Raw genomic sequence first — 12,151 nt, forward strand, 5'->3', positions numbered from 1 at the left:
TTTTTTTAAGCAATTATTATTATTTTTTGATACCTTTTAAAATTAATTAGCTGCTCTGCTTTAACGGATTAATTGATTGATGATATTATATAAGTTTACAATTGATCGTGATTTGGTTCCCGTTTGATTTTGCTATTTGCTAAAATTATACTACTAGCTTGGAGCTTTCCAAACAGAGAGTTTGGAATAATTTACACAAATTTAAACTGAATCACAACAATCATACATGTTTTTAAGAGAGATGTTTGAGTGATTTTGAAGTTTTGACTATATGGAGTGGTTTTAACATGGTTTTTGAAGAAGTATTAGGGTCTGTTTGGTATTATATTAAAATGTTGCAGTTAGTATTTAAAATGTTTAATATGAACATATTTTAAAAATATTTTGTGGAAATAAAAATGATAATTTTGTGAATAACAAATAACTACAAACAGTTGTTCATGAAAAGCTCTAAACGTTGCGGTTATATAAGACTAACCAAACGCTATATTTCGGTTTAGAGTGAAATGCTAAACGCTCGTCCGAAAAGCTAAAACAAACATTCACTTAGGGGTCGTTTGCCTTTCGAAAATGTTATTTTTACAAAAAGGCAAACAGGAAAGGTCTAACCAAATACCAAACTCTGCCTTTTAAACTTTGTTTTTTAAAGTGAAAAGGACATGAGGTGAAAAGTATGTAACCAAACACTCTCTTGATTTAGGCTCCACATACAAAATAACATCAATATAGCCTCAACTTTTAAAAAATTGTACCAATTTAGGTCGCGATAATGGAATGAGACATGTTATTGATATTACTCCGTTAAGTTCTGTCAATTGTACGTGGAGGGGGAAATCAGAACTTAATGAAGTAATAGAAATGATGTGTCCAATCTGTTATCGAAAATTAAATTAATACTTTATTTAAATGTTAAACATATATTGATGTTATTTTTACATATGATATCCGATCATTTTCTAAAAACTATAGACCTATTTTAATATTTTACCTCCGACAATCAGATAAATTTTATTAAATCAATTAAACAAAACTAAATGAATATATGGGTCAATAATGACCAGAGTTGACTTTTTTTTTGTTTGGATTACAACAGCAATACCAAGCTCAGTGTGATATAGATGTACTAATCATTAGTCAAGTCATGATCTCAGAAATCAATTTACAGCTTTTCCGTGGCCATAGGAAACAAACACCTAGGTAATAATAGAATCTAAAATTTTATATAAATAAATAATTAAAAAAATTATTAATTACATATAAATAATCAACTAAAAAAATATATAATTAATGTAATTTTATAATTAATTACATTATTCGTGGTTATGGTAGTTCCGACAGCCGCAGAGGCCCAAACCCCCCTATCTCCCATGTGCATAGCTAATGTAATGCGTCGAACATATAGTATAATTTCTCGTAAAGTATTTATGCTAATGTAACGACTTCTCTACACTAATGGTTATATATAGAAATAGAATAAGGTATAAAAATATTTGTAATGTTGGCAACAAATAATAGTTTTATATCTAACGTCTATCCTAACTTTTGTAAGTTTAACCAATTTTAGATATATAGACATATGTATACACGGAAAAAAATATAATTTTTTTATCCCATATTCAACATGCATTGGACAAAAAAAGTATGTGAATATATCGTAGAGTTTAAAGATATTTCATCTCGATTAGTGTAGAACATGAATGGTGGATTGCATTTTTTTATATAGTTATGATTAATTTGCTATTCGCTATCAATATTAGAAGATATTTTTATATATTATCCCTGTTCCAAAAGCAATTGCTTTTCCATGCTAAATACCACATGATTTCATGGTATTTACCTTACTCATGGTAGTGGATAGAGTTGGTAAAATTACACACGATTTAATTATCCGACACATATTTTTAGTGTCTAGGTTTAGCTTAAGAGGTAATGCGTCATTTTTTGCTTGACATTAACGCGTAATTTTTTTTATATAATCAATACATAAATTTTTGAATTGAGTTAAAATTGAGTTGCTAACTCGAAAATGACATGAATATTTAAAACTATTATTATATTCTCTCATATTTTACATGTAAAGGTAATAAAATTACAATTACTACTTTAAACTAGACATGTTCATGAGTCAGCCTAGATCGGGCCTAATGGGCTTTTACGTAAAAATATCCATCCCGAGCCCAGTCGCTGCTATTATTAATTTAGGCGGGTTAGGCCCGGCTGAAAAATCAAATTCCAAACCCAACCCGTATAAGCCCACCTAAAAGTATATGCATAAACTTTAATTATAAAAAATAAATTTATACTTAAAAATATATAATTAATTATAAATATATAAATTTCTTAATTAATATTAATAAGGCGGATCGGGCTGGATCGGTTCGAGCTATTTTCATAAGTCTCAAGCCCATCCAAAAAAATATACGGGCTTTAGCAGGCTTGGACCATACTGGATCTAAGATCAATTCAATTGTCCAAATCCGACCCAATTGACACAGGCCTGGATTGGAATTTCGGTCCGTGGACAGATCTACTTTAAACACAACTCAAATCTCTCATATTTTTTACATGCCACCCATAATAGAGATAGTAAACTTATATGTTTGACTTGTAAACTTTTATACCTAACCAATTCTCAAGGACAAAACCATTACAAGAATCTAACATGATATGAGCAGGTTTTTAGATGATTATTGTTAACATGTTAATCCAAAAATGGCATAAAATATTTAGAAATATTACCATATCCTTATATATTTTAAAATGATACTATTAACATATGTATATAATAAAAATAAATATGATCTGAAAATATAATATGAAATCAATACTAAACCGATCAGATTGACACGATTATGACACGATTTGTTTTTGGTTGGGTTGGAATTGAATCATTTGATACTAACCTCGACAATTAACAGGATATTAACATGGTAATAGACATTCCAAGCAAGAAGGTGATAATATGTTCATCGTTGTCAAGTCAGTAAGAGGCAGTAAGAGGCATGTTGTTACTTAGACCCTGTTCTTTATTACTTAATTTCAGTAACAATCAGTTCAGTTCAGTTTAGCATTCGGTTTCAATATTCAATTTCAGCATTCAGTAATTTATCATTATTTATTATAATTATAATTATTTATATATAATTTATCTGTAGTTAATCATTATTTATCTATAATTTATCATTATCTACAAATTAGTTAAAAGTCAAGAAATCATAGTTTATTAAAATATACATCGTTTAATTAAAAAAAAAAAATAAAGTATGCATCCATATTTGAAAATTAGGAATTACATCTTTTTTTCCCTTCAATTATGAATGGACAAAACTAGATTTTATGTGATAGGCTTTACAATTAATTGTAGAGTTAAGGTATAAAAATACCCCTAATATTTTGGATCAGGAGAAATTTTACCCCTAATGTCTAAAATAGTGCAATTTTACCCCTGATGTTGGTAGCCGAGAGCAATTTTACCCCTAATGTTGATAATTTGGATCAATTTCAGATACTATTATAAAACACAGATATTTTTATTCCTTATTCTGCATCAATTGCATATCGATTCGTTCTAAAAAAATTTAATGTTTTTATAATTTAATAATAGAATTAAAGATTAATATTTATAAATTCGGTGAATTTTTTTGTCCAATTCATACTAAAGACAATATTTTTTTTATTTTTGCATATCCCAATATATGTTTGTAATTAGTTACTAATAAAATGACGCATGTGTGAAGTGTATATGACAAGATTCATGACCGAGAAGACAGTTTGATGAATTATTTCTCAAATTTACCCAAATTATCAACGTTAGGGTAAAATTGCTCTTGGCTTCATATGAAAATTTGTATTTAATTTCATAGGCTTTAAATTATATGTAAATTTTTGTTTGTATGTAATTTGTATTTTTAATTTAAATTAGACTCATTTTTATTTGATTTCATAGGCTTTTATCGAGCCGAACTTTTATTTGATATTCAATTTAGTTTTATATTTAATAATATATTTATTTATTATTGATATATATATATTTTTTTTGATCAAGAACAAAGAGCTTGTATTAAAACGAACGAAAATTACGATCATTCATAATACAAGACAAAACACAAACTGGGAAATCTTCAATAAGAATTTCCAAATGATTAAGAGAACGAGCCCAAGCCGCTAAATTACGTGCAACAGTATTCGCTTGTCGCCTCTCGTACACAAATTCAATAGACCCAAAATAACAGACCATCTCAAGCACATCACCAACAATAACTCCTAACCAATTTGTCAATTTTTGTGGGATTTTAAGCAATTGAATTGCCGAAAGTGAATCAGATGCAACCAATAATGTTCGATATCCACAATCACGAGCTATTCTTAAAGAGAAGAGAATTGCCAATAATTCCGCGTGTAAAGCCGACAACGAATAACCAATTGGACCACCTCCTGACAATGAAACCATCCCATTGGAGTCTCTAATTACCATGCCAAAAAAGGCATCAGACGATCTAACCATGAATGACGCATCACAATTCATTTTGTATTGAATTGAATCCGGAGGTACCCACCCACATTCAGCTCGGTTATCACGATCCTGTTCCAGTTCAAAACGATATGCAACTATAATTAATCCTTCCTGCGTCCGCTCCGCACCCTGCTGACAGTTGAAAAAACTCAAATTTGACTGTGGATAAAATTCGCAGCCTGATGGTACAACACCTGCAACAAAAAAACTATAAATTTCATGTTGATTTTGCTGCGCAGCCAAGTTGTAAGCTCCACCAACATTAAGCCTCTCCCTCTTTCCATTATTAACACCATTAATAATTCCAACACCTCCACTAGCCATAGATACAACATCATTTACATTATAATTAGTCTGCTCCCCATCATAACCAATTGAATGGATTAAATTCCTTTGTCTTGATTCCAAGCCAAACTCACAGCAAAAGAAATATTTGGGTTATTAGCTGATAAATTTATCCCACAATCATTTCTATTACTCAATCCGCAAGACACAATAGAAAACTCATCAATTAACTCCCGAACCATTCGCACACTCTGCAACTCACCCGAAGGTTTTTTTCCATGTATCAATTGATTTGTCAAACCAGATAAAGTGGATTAAACCACAAAAATAAGCAAACTCTTTCCTGGGTAATTTTTCCATAACAGCTGCAAACCACTCCAAACAACACAAGCCTGCATTCTTATAAACAGGATACATCAGATTTGCTTGTTTCCAATAAGATTTTGTTCCTGAACACTCCCTGAACAGATGAATTAAAGATTCAACTTGTGATCCACAGAAACAGCAATATTCAATTACATGAACACCTTTCCAACTAAGATTCTTTAGACATGGCAAAACATTCTTTGCTCATTCCACATAGTATGAATAAACTTTGATGGATGGAGCTTTTATTTTCCAAAGAGAACATCAAAAGGCATCAACACCCACATACGAGAAGAAGCCAATGTAGAACTAACTTGTAGCCCACTAAGAGCAACTTTATAACCAGACTTAACAAGGTAATCTCCATTTTTAGAAAAAGACCAAAACAAAGAATCAGACAAAATCCTTGTGCTTAAAGGTATTTTTAAAATGGCAACAGCTACATTTGATGAGAAACACTATTTTATCAACTCCTCTTTCCAGCAAAAATCATCAAAATTAATCAAACAAGAAACACTTAATGAAGGTGTAGGATTTAACTAAAAGAGAGGTCGATTACACGGAACTTCCGGTATCCAACGTGAATTCATTAAATTGACAGTTCTACCATCTCCAATTCTCCAACAGCTCCCATCAATAATAACTTTTCTGGCTTTTAAGAGACTCCTCCAAACATGATTTGGGCAAAATCCATCATTTGCTTCCAAAACACCCACCCTTGGGAAATATTTATGTTTGAAAACTTGAGAGCACAACGAATCAGGGAATTCAAGCAACCTCCAAACCTGCTTTGCTAAAAGAGCAAGATTAAAAACATAAATATTCCTAAATCCCAGTCCTCCATCATCCTTAGACCAACACAACCTTTCCCAACTAATCCAATGAATGCGATTATGCCCAGAATCGTGATTCCACCAAAATCTTTCCATCACTTGCTGTAACTCATCACAAAAAGTCGTTGGTAATAAGAAACAACTCATCATTATTATTATTATTATTATTAGAACCATTGCTATTATTATAAGCTTATTAATGTCCAATATTATCACTAAAATTATTTTAAAGTCTAATATCATCATTATTGTTAAGTTCGGTAGCATTAAATTAAGTTCAGTAGTAGCATTAAGTTAAGTTCAGTAACATTCAGTTAAATTCAGTTCAGTATTCAGTAGCATTCAGTTCAGTTTTTCTTCAGCGAACCATTATTATTATTATAAGCTTATTAATGTCTAATATTATCATTAAACTTATTTTAAAGTCTAATATCATTAATATTGTTAAGTTCAGTTAAGTTCAGTAGCATTCAGTTAACTTTAGTAACATTCAGTTTAATATTCAGTAGCATTCAGTTCAGTTCAGTTTTTTTTAGTGATAAAGAACATAGCCTACTTAAGGGGGTGTTTGGCTGCTCATTTTCATGCTCATGTTTGCCTTTTCATTTTAAAAGGAAGAATTTTAGATGTTTGGTTAGTAACCTCCTGTTTGCCTCTTACATTTGAAAAGTAGCATTATGTGTTTGGCTAGTGACCTCATGTTTACCTTTTACATCCGAAAAGCAGCCTTTTACAAAAGCAGAGAATCTCTGCTTTTTGGAAAAGCAGTTTTTTCCAACGGCAAACAGTAAACCGTAATAGCAAATAGCAACAGCAAATAGCAAGTTGTAACAGCAAACAACAAACAATAGGTAAAACAAACGAGTCTTAAGTTGGGTTAGGAATATACTTATATGTAAAACAAAAGATATAAATTGGTATTTGTTTTTGTAAATATAAACTTTATTTGTTAATAACATCTTATTTTATTTTTTTTATTATCCGATGAATATTAATTCATTCATAATTCATATTTCTATAATAAATTATGTTTTTTTTTAAATAAAGCTTCATTAATGAGCCATAATGTGGCAAAAGTTTAATACAAAATAAGCAATAAAACTTGAAATAACATCAAAAAAAATTCGGACTAGTATGTTAGAAAGCCGCTCTAGTCAAGGTATGAACTAAGCTATTTACTTGTTTTCTGATAAATTATATTCTAAATATGACTTATATAAAAAAATTGCTTCTAAAGCGGTTTTGGATGGCTTTAATAGTTAATCTCTCCACATAAATCATACCTAAGATAATATACATTTCTTGAACATATTTTAAAACAAATGAGTTAAACTTAAGATATTCATTTAACTATTTAGACAAAATTTGGATTTAATTAACGATTTGTAATTTGAAATATGACAATTTCAAAATTATACTTAGAAGTAATAAATTATATCTCTAATATAATTCGTAATAAATTAAGAAATATATTTTTATTTCAATAAATCATATCTTAAATATAATTTGATAATTATACTGAAACATAACGAATTGATTTATAAACATAACTTTTTGAATAAATCATTAATTTATAACTTCAATATAATGCGTTGAAGTTTAAAAATGCTCCGTACAAAATTAGGTATCAATAGAGTAGGGATGCAAGTGGGACGGGATTTTATGTCCCCGTCGGTGATCCGCCTTGACGGAGACGGAAAACTCCAATAAAAATCTCCATGGGACGGGGATGAGGATACTTTTATTCTCCGTAACGGGGATGTAGCGGGAATGAAAAATGGCATCCCGTCTTGTGGGGATTCTCGACCCTATCCCATTAATACTCGATGGGGAATTCCCAACGGATCCCCAATTATTTTCCATTATAATTAAAATTATATTTTAAATATTATAATTTATAACATTAAATTTCAAATAAAAAATTAAATGAGACTAAATGAATATTTTTATTAACAAGTAAGGATTAAATGAATATTTTTCTACCCTAAACTAAGAGCATCACCAATGGTTTATACTCCCAACCACTCAATGTACATGCCACATCATCAATTTAATAAACTTTATTTTATTAAACTATGTAACTACAATGGTTAAACTCTATAACTACTCAATCATAATGGACCCACCAATCACAAAGGATCCACCAATTAATTAAACCAATCATAATTGATCCACCAATTAATTAAACCAATCATATTATTTTAAAAATAAATATATATATATATAAAAATAAGCAAAAGCTCAATAAACATTGAGTGGTTGATAATCATTACTTTTTATCATACTCTCTCCAATGGAAGAGTATGATACAATGGAGTATATTGAGTGGTTTATTATACTCCATTGGAGATGCTCTAAAGGCAAGGCTGTATCTCTTCTAGAATTAGAAAAAGGAGAAGAGAGCCGCCGTTGCCAATTTGCTGCCACCGATCTCTGCTGCCGTTCGTCTGCCGTCGTCTATCTCTGCTCTAGTTCGTCGCCGGTCTCTGCTGCTGATTGTCCGCCGCTGCCGTCGCCGATCTCTACTCTAGAGTCTAGACTCTAGTTCATCTTCGTCGGTTTTCCTCTTAGATCAGGTATTTCCATTTCTCTTTTGTTTTGTTATTGTCTAAGGAAATATGGAAAAATGGCCTGCTCTATGTGTTTTTTGTTCTTGTTCTATAACATGATTCTATTTTTATGTGTGTAATTATTTTGTTCTTGTTTTGTTCCGTCTAAAGAAGATATTCAGTAACTTGAAACCTTAAGTTATGTTTGATCATAACAGAATAATTTTTAATTGTGTTTTGTAGTGTTAAAGAATGAGAATAAGAAGGCATGCATGAATAATTTTTAATATGTTTTGTACTTTTTTTTTTTTTAGTAAACTGTTAAATACCGCCTCCAAATTACGTGTCACCACCTCTTTTGGACTTATTTGCCCTTCTCATACTTTTGATCAAAAACTGAAAATTCTCTCTCCAAAATCATAAACCCGAACAACAATAATTGAAATTATAAAAATAATTGATGTGTGACAATCCGAACCCCGAAAATGGATGATTACGAGTCTGAAACATTAAGGTTTACATCTTTTTATCAAAGAATAATACATATTTTTCATGACGATTTTGCATTTTTCGTCACAAAAAAATAGGAGAATTTTTCATTTTTCGTCACAAAAAATTGAATGATTTAGTATTTTTCATCACTAAATTTTTTACAATTTTGCATATTTCAAAATTTGGCCTAAACGGATGCGGCATACCACCCGACCCATGGCAGGAACGGATGCGGCGTACCGTCCAATCCATGGCGGGAACGGATGCGGCGTACCGCTCGACCCATGGCGGGAACGGATGGCAGGAACGGATGCGGCATCCGTTCCCGCCATGGGTCGGGCGGTATGTCGCATCCGTTTAGGCTAAATTTTGAATTTTCTCTCAAAAGTTTTTTTCCCAATTTTGAATACCAAGGGCAAAATTGTCCAATGGGAGGGGTAAATAGCAATACTTTTTTAATTGTGTTTTGTTGGTTACATTTTAATTAAGTGAATTGTTTTAATTTTTAGTTTTTTTATAATTTTAAAAATTTTAGTACTTATACTTAGTATTTCTTTGGGGTTTTAGTATGTATATTGTTTAATATATATAATTGGGGAAAAATTTGTCACTGTCTATCTCGCGGTCCGTCTGCCCCGTTTACATGTAGAGGCCAAGGTTTACAAAACGCTGAGTTTAGAGAGGTTAATTTTGGGCCTAATAGATTGCTCAAGTGGTCCGAAAAAGTTAGGTCTTGTTGTCTAAGTGTTAGTCCAGTTTTCCTTTAAAATAAGCCCATGGATTAAGCCCAAGTGTAGGCAGATGCACAATTGAATGGTGTAGGTAATAGAACAAATATTTTACAACCACGTGGATTCTATGTAAATTAGCTAGTGTTTAATGAACAAACTTAATATACATAATCAACCATAGTTATAAACCATATATTCACAATTAATCCACATAATTTTTAGTATGATTTGAACTATATTTAAAAGTCTATTAAGAGGTAAATTGATGTTTCGTGAAGTGTGAAAATGTAAACATCATATGAATTTTATTAGATATATATGGTAGTGGATAGGATGGAGTGGAGGGAGATAATTTATGTCGCTGACACGGTTTAATTTTATGTTTTCGTATGACGGTTCATGTTAGTCAATCCCGAATCATTTCAGGACTAAGATTTTATTGTTGTTATATATATGGAAAATGATGTAGCCTTATAGATTTAATGTCTATGTGCTTTATCTTAGAATGCTGAATAAATTTTTTAACTAGGTGAATTGCACTTGCATTGTCACATCTTATAGGAATACGATTAAATTTTAAAATATAGTCTTCAAAAACATCTAGAGAATTTGAGCAACCCCAATGACTTACATACACGTATTTATTTTCTGTTGTTGATGTGGCTACTGTGGATTCCTTTTTGCTTGACCATGATACTAGGGCTTAACATAGAAATTAACATGTATATAGCGTGCTTTTTCTTTCACGTTTGCATCATTCGTAGTCAGCATAGCTGATGCGCCCTCACCTACGTTAGAGATGAGAACTCACTAAGGGATAAGTGTACCCCGTCGTTATCAAGTAATAAATTTCTGGTTTAAGTCCAGGTTATCGTCCACAGGATTTATTTCTGCAAGTACCGAGCTACTCGATCTCCGATGTTATCTAGGCTTAGGGGGTTTTGAGTTTGTTTGATTAAATTAATCTACTCCTAGGTTGAATTACGCTATTTCTAGCTAAGTTATCTGATTCTAACTAAGTTATTCTACTCCTAATTGAGTTACTCTACCCCTAATTAAGTTAAACTGCTCCTAAGTGATCTTTTACCAATGCAATTAACCGAAGGAACATGAAAATAGAATGTTTAAACAATTGAATTGAAACCTAAGTCACTTGTGTCCAAGGCGATTAACCCGACATATCCTCCTAAAGTCCCTAGTTCGTGATTCCCTTGTAAGGCCGATACTAGCTCTAAGGCTCAGTAATTTGGGCTTAATCTTCTATAGGGTCGTCAATCCTATAGGCACTGACTAGGTCAGATTCAGCTCGCAATATGTGCCAACCTAATTTTGGGATTATCGAATGAGTTAAACCAATCAGACAAAGCGTAAGACAAAGATTAAAATATCAAAACAATTGAATAAACAAGAACTATAATATATATCAAAGATGGAAACATTGTCACGAAGTTACAATAAACCTAGAATTCATAGCATGTATCAGAGGCTAGACAGAATGTAAAAGAAGAAAAATCTCTTTCAGGGAACCTGTTTACCAATGCAGGCGTCTTTCTAGGATTTAAGGATGAAGCTTGAGCAATCCTCGGTGAATGGAGCTTCGGAGGTGTCTTCAATGGAGGTTTGAAGGATATGGAGGAGGTGGAGAGGATTTCTCAAGGTGAAAAGCTAAGAAAATTATAAAGGAAAAAGATGTCTCAATTACAATGGAAAAATCCTATTTATAGACGCGGTTCGGGCCTCGTTTTGACATATTTTCGTGTCCTTATTGGTGTAGGAAGACGTGGGGCCAATCGTGGCTTCGTGGGGGCGGAATTGGTCTTTTTGACCAATTCCCGCAGGGCTGCTCGCCGAGCAGGGCTGCTCGCGACGAGCAGCCCCCTACTCGGCGAGCAGGCCTCCAGGGGCCTGCTCGGCGAGTGGGCCTCCAGGGGCCTGCTCGGCGAGCAGAAATGGCCCACGGGGCCCTGCTCGTCGAGCGTTTTCGCCCGGAATGCTCCCGAAGCGTGCCGAACAACCTCGATGTCCTTTTTCGCCCGAATTTACACCTGCGCACGTATAGAAACTCCAGATAACATTAGTCCAAAAGCTAAATTGATCCGTCAATCGCTTATTTTGAGTAAACGCTTCGTTTGGTGCGACTTTTGACGGACCAATTAGCTTCAAAAGATAACAGAATTATACTATGCATGTTATTTCGGCCGTATTTGCCTAAATTGATCACAAAACGAGCCTAAACGGCGAAAAGTAAATAGAACGTTTCCAATTTCTAACTTACTCACACAAAAGCATTTAAATGCGAGAATTGCTCGCTTATTAACTAAATAACGCTAAAACCCGTCCTAAAAGCGTACCCAAAGATAGGGGTTTTTGACCCCTATCAAT

The sequence above is a fragment of the Euphorbia lathyris genome, chromosome 8 (genome assembly GCF_963576675.1).
Source record: "Euphorbia lathyris chromosome 8, ddEupLath1.1, whole genome shotgun sequence".
NCBI lineage: Eukaryota > Viridiplantae > Streptophyta > Magnoliopsida > Malpighiales > Euphorbiaceae > Euphorbia > Euphorbia lathyris.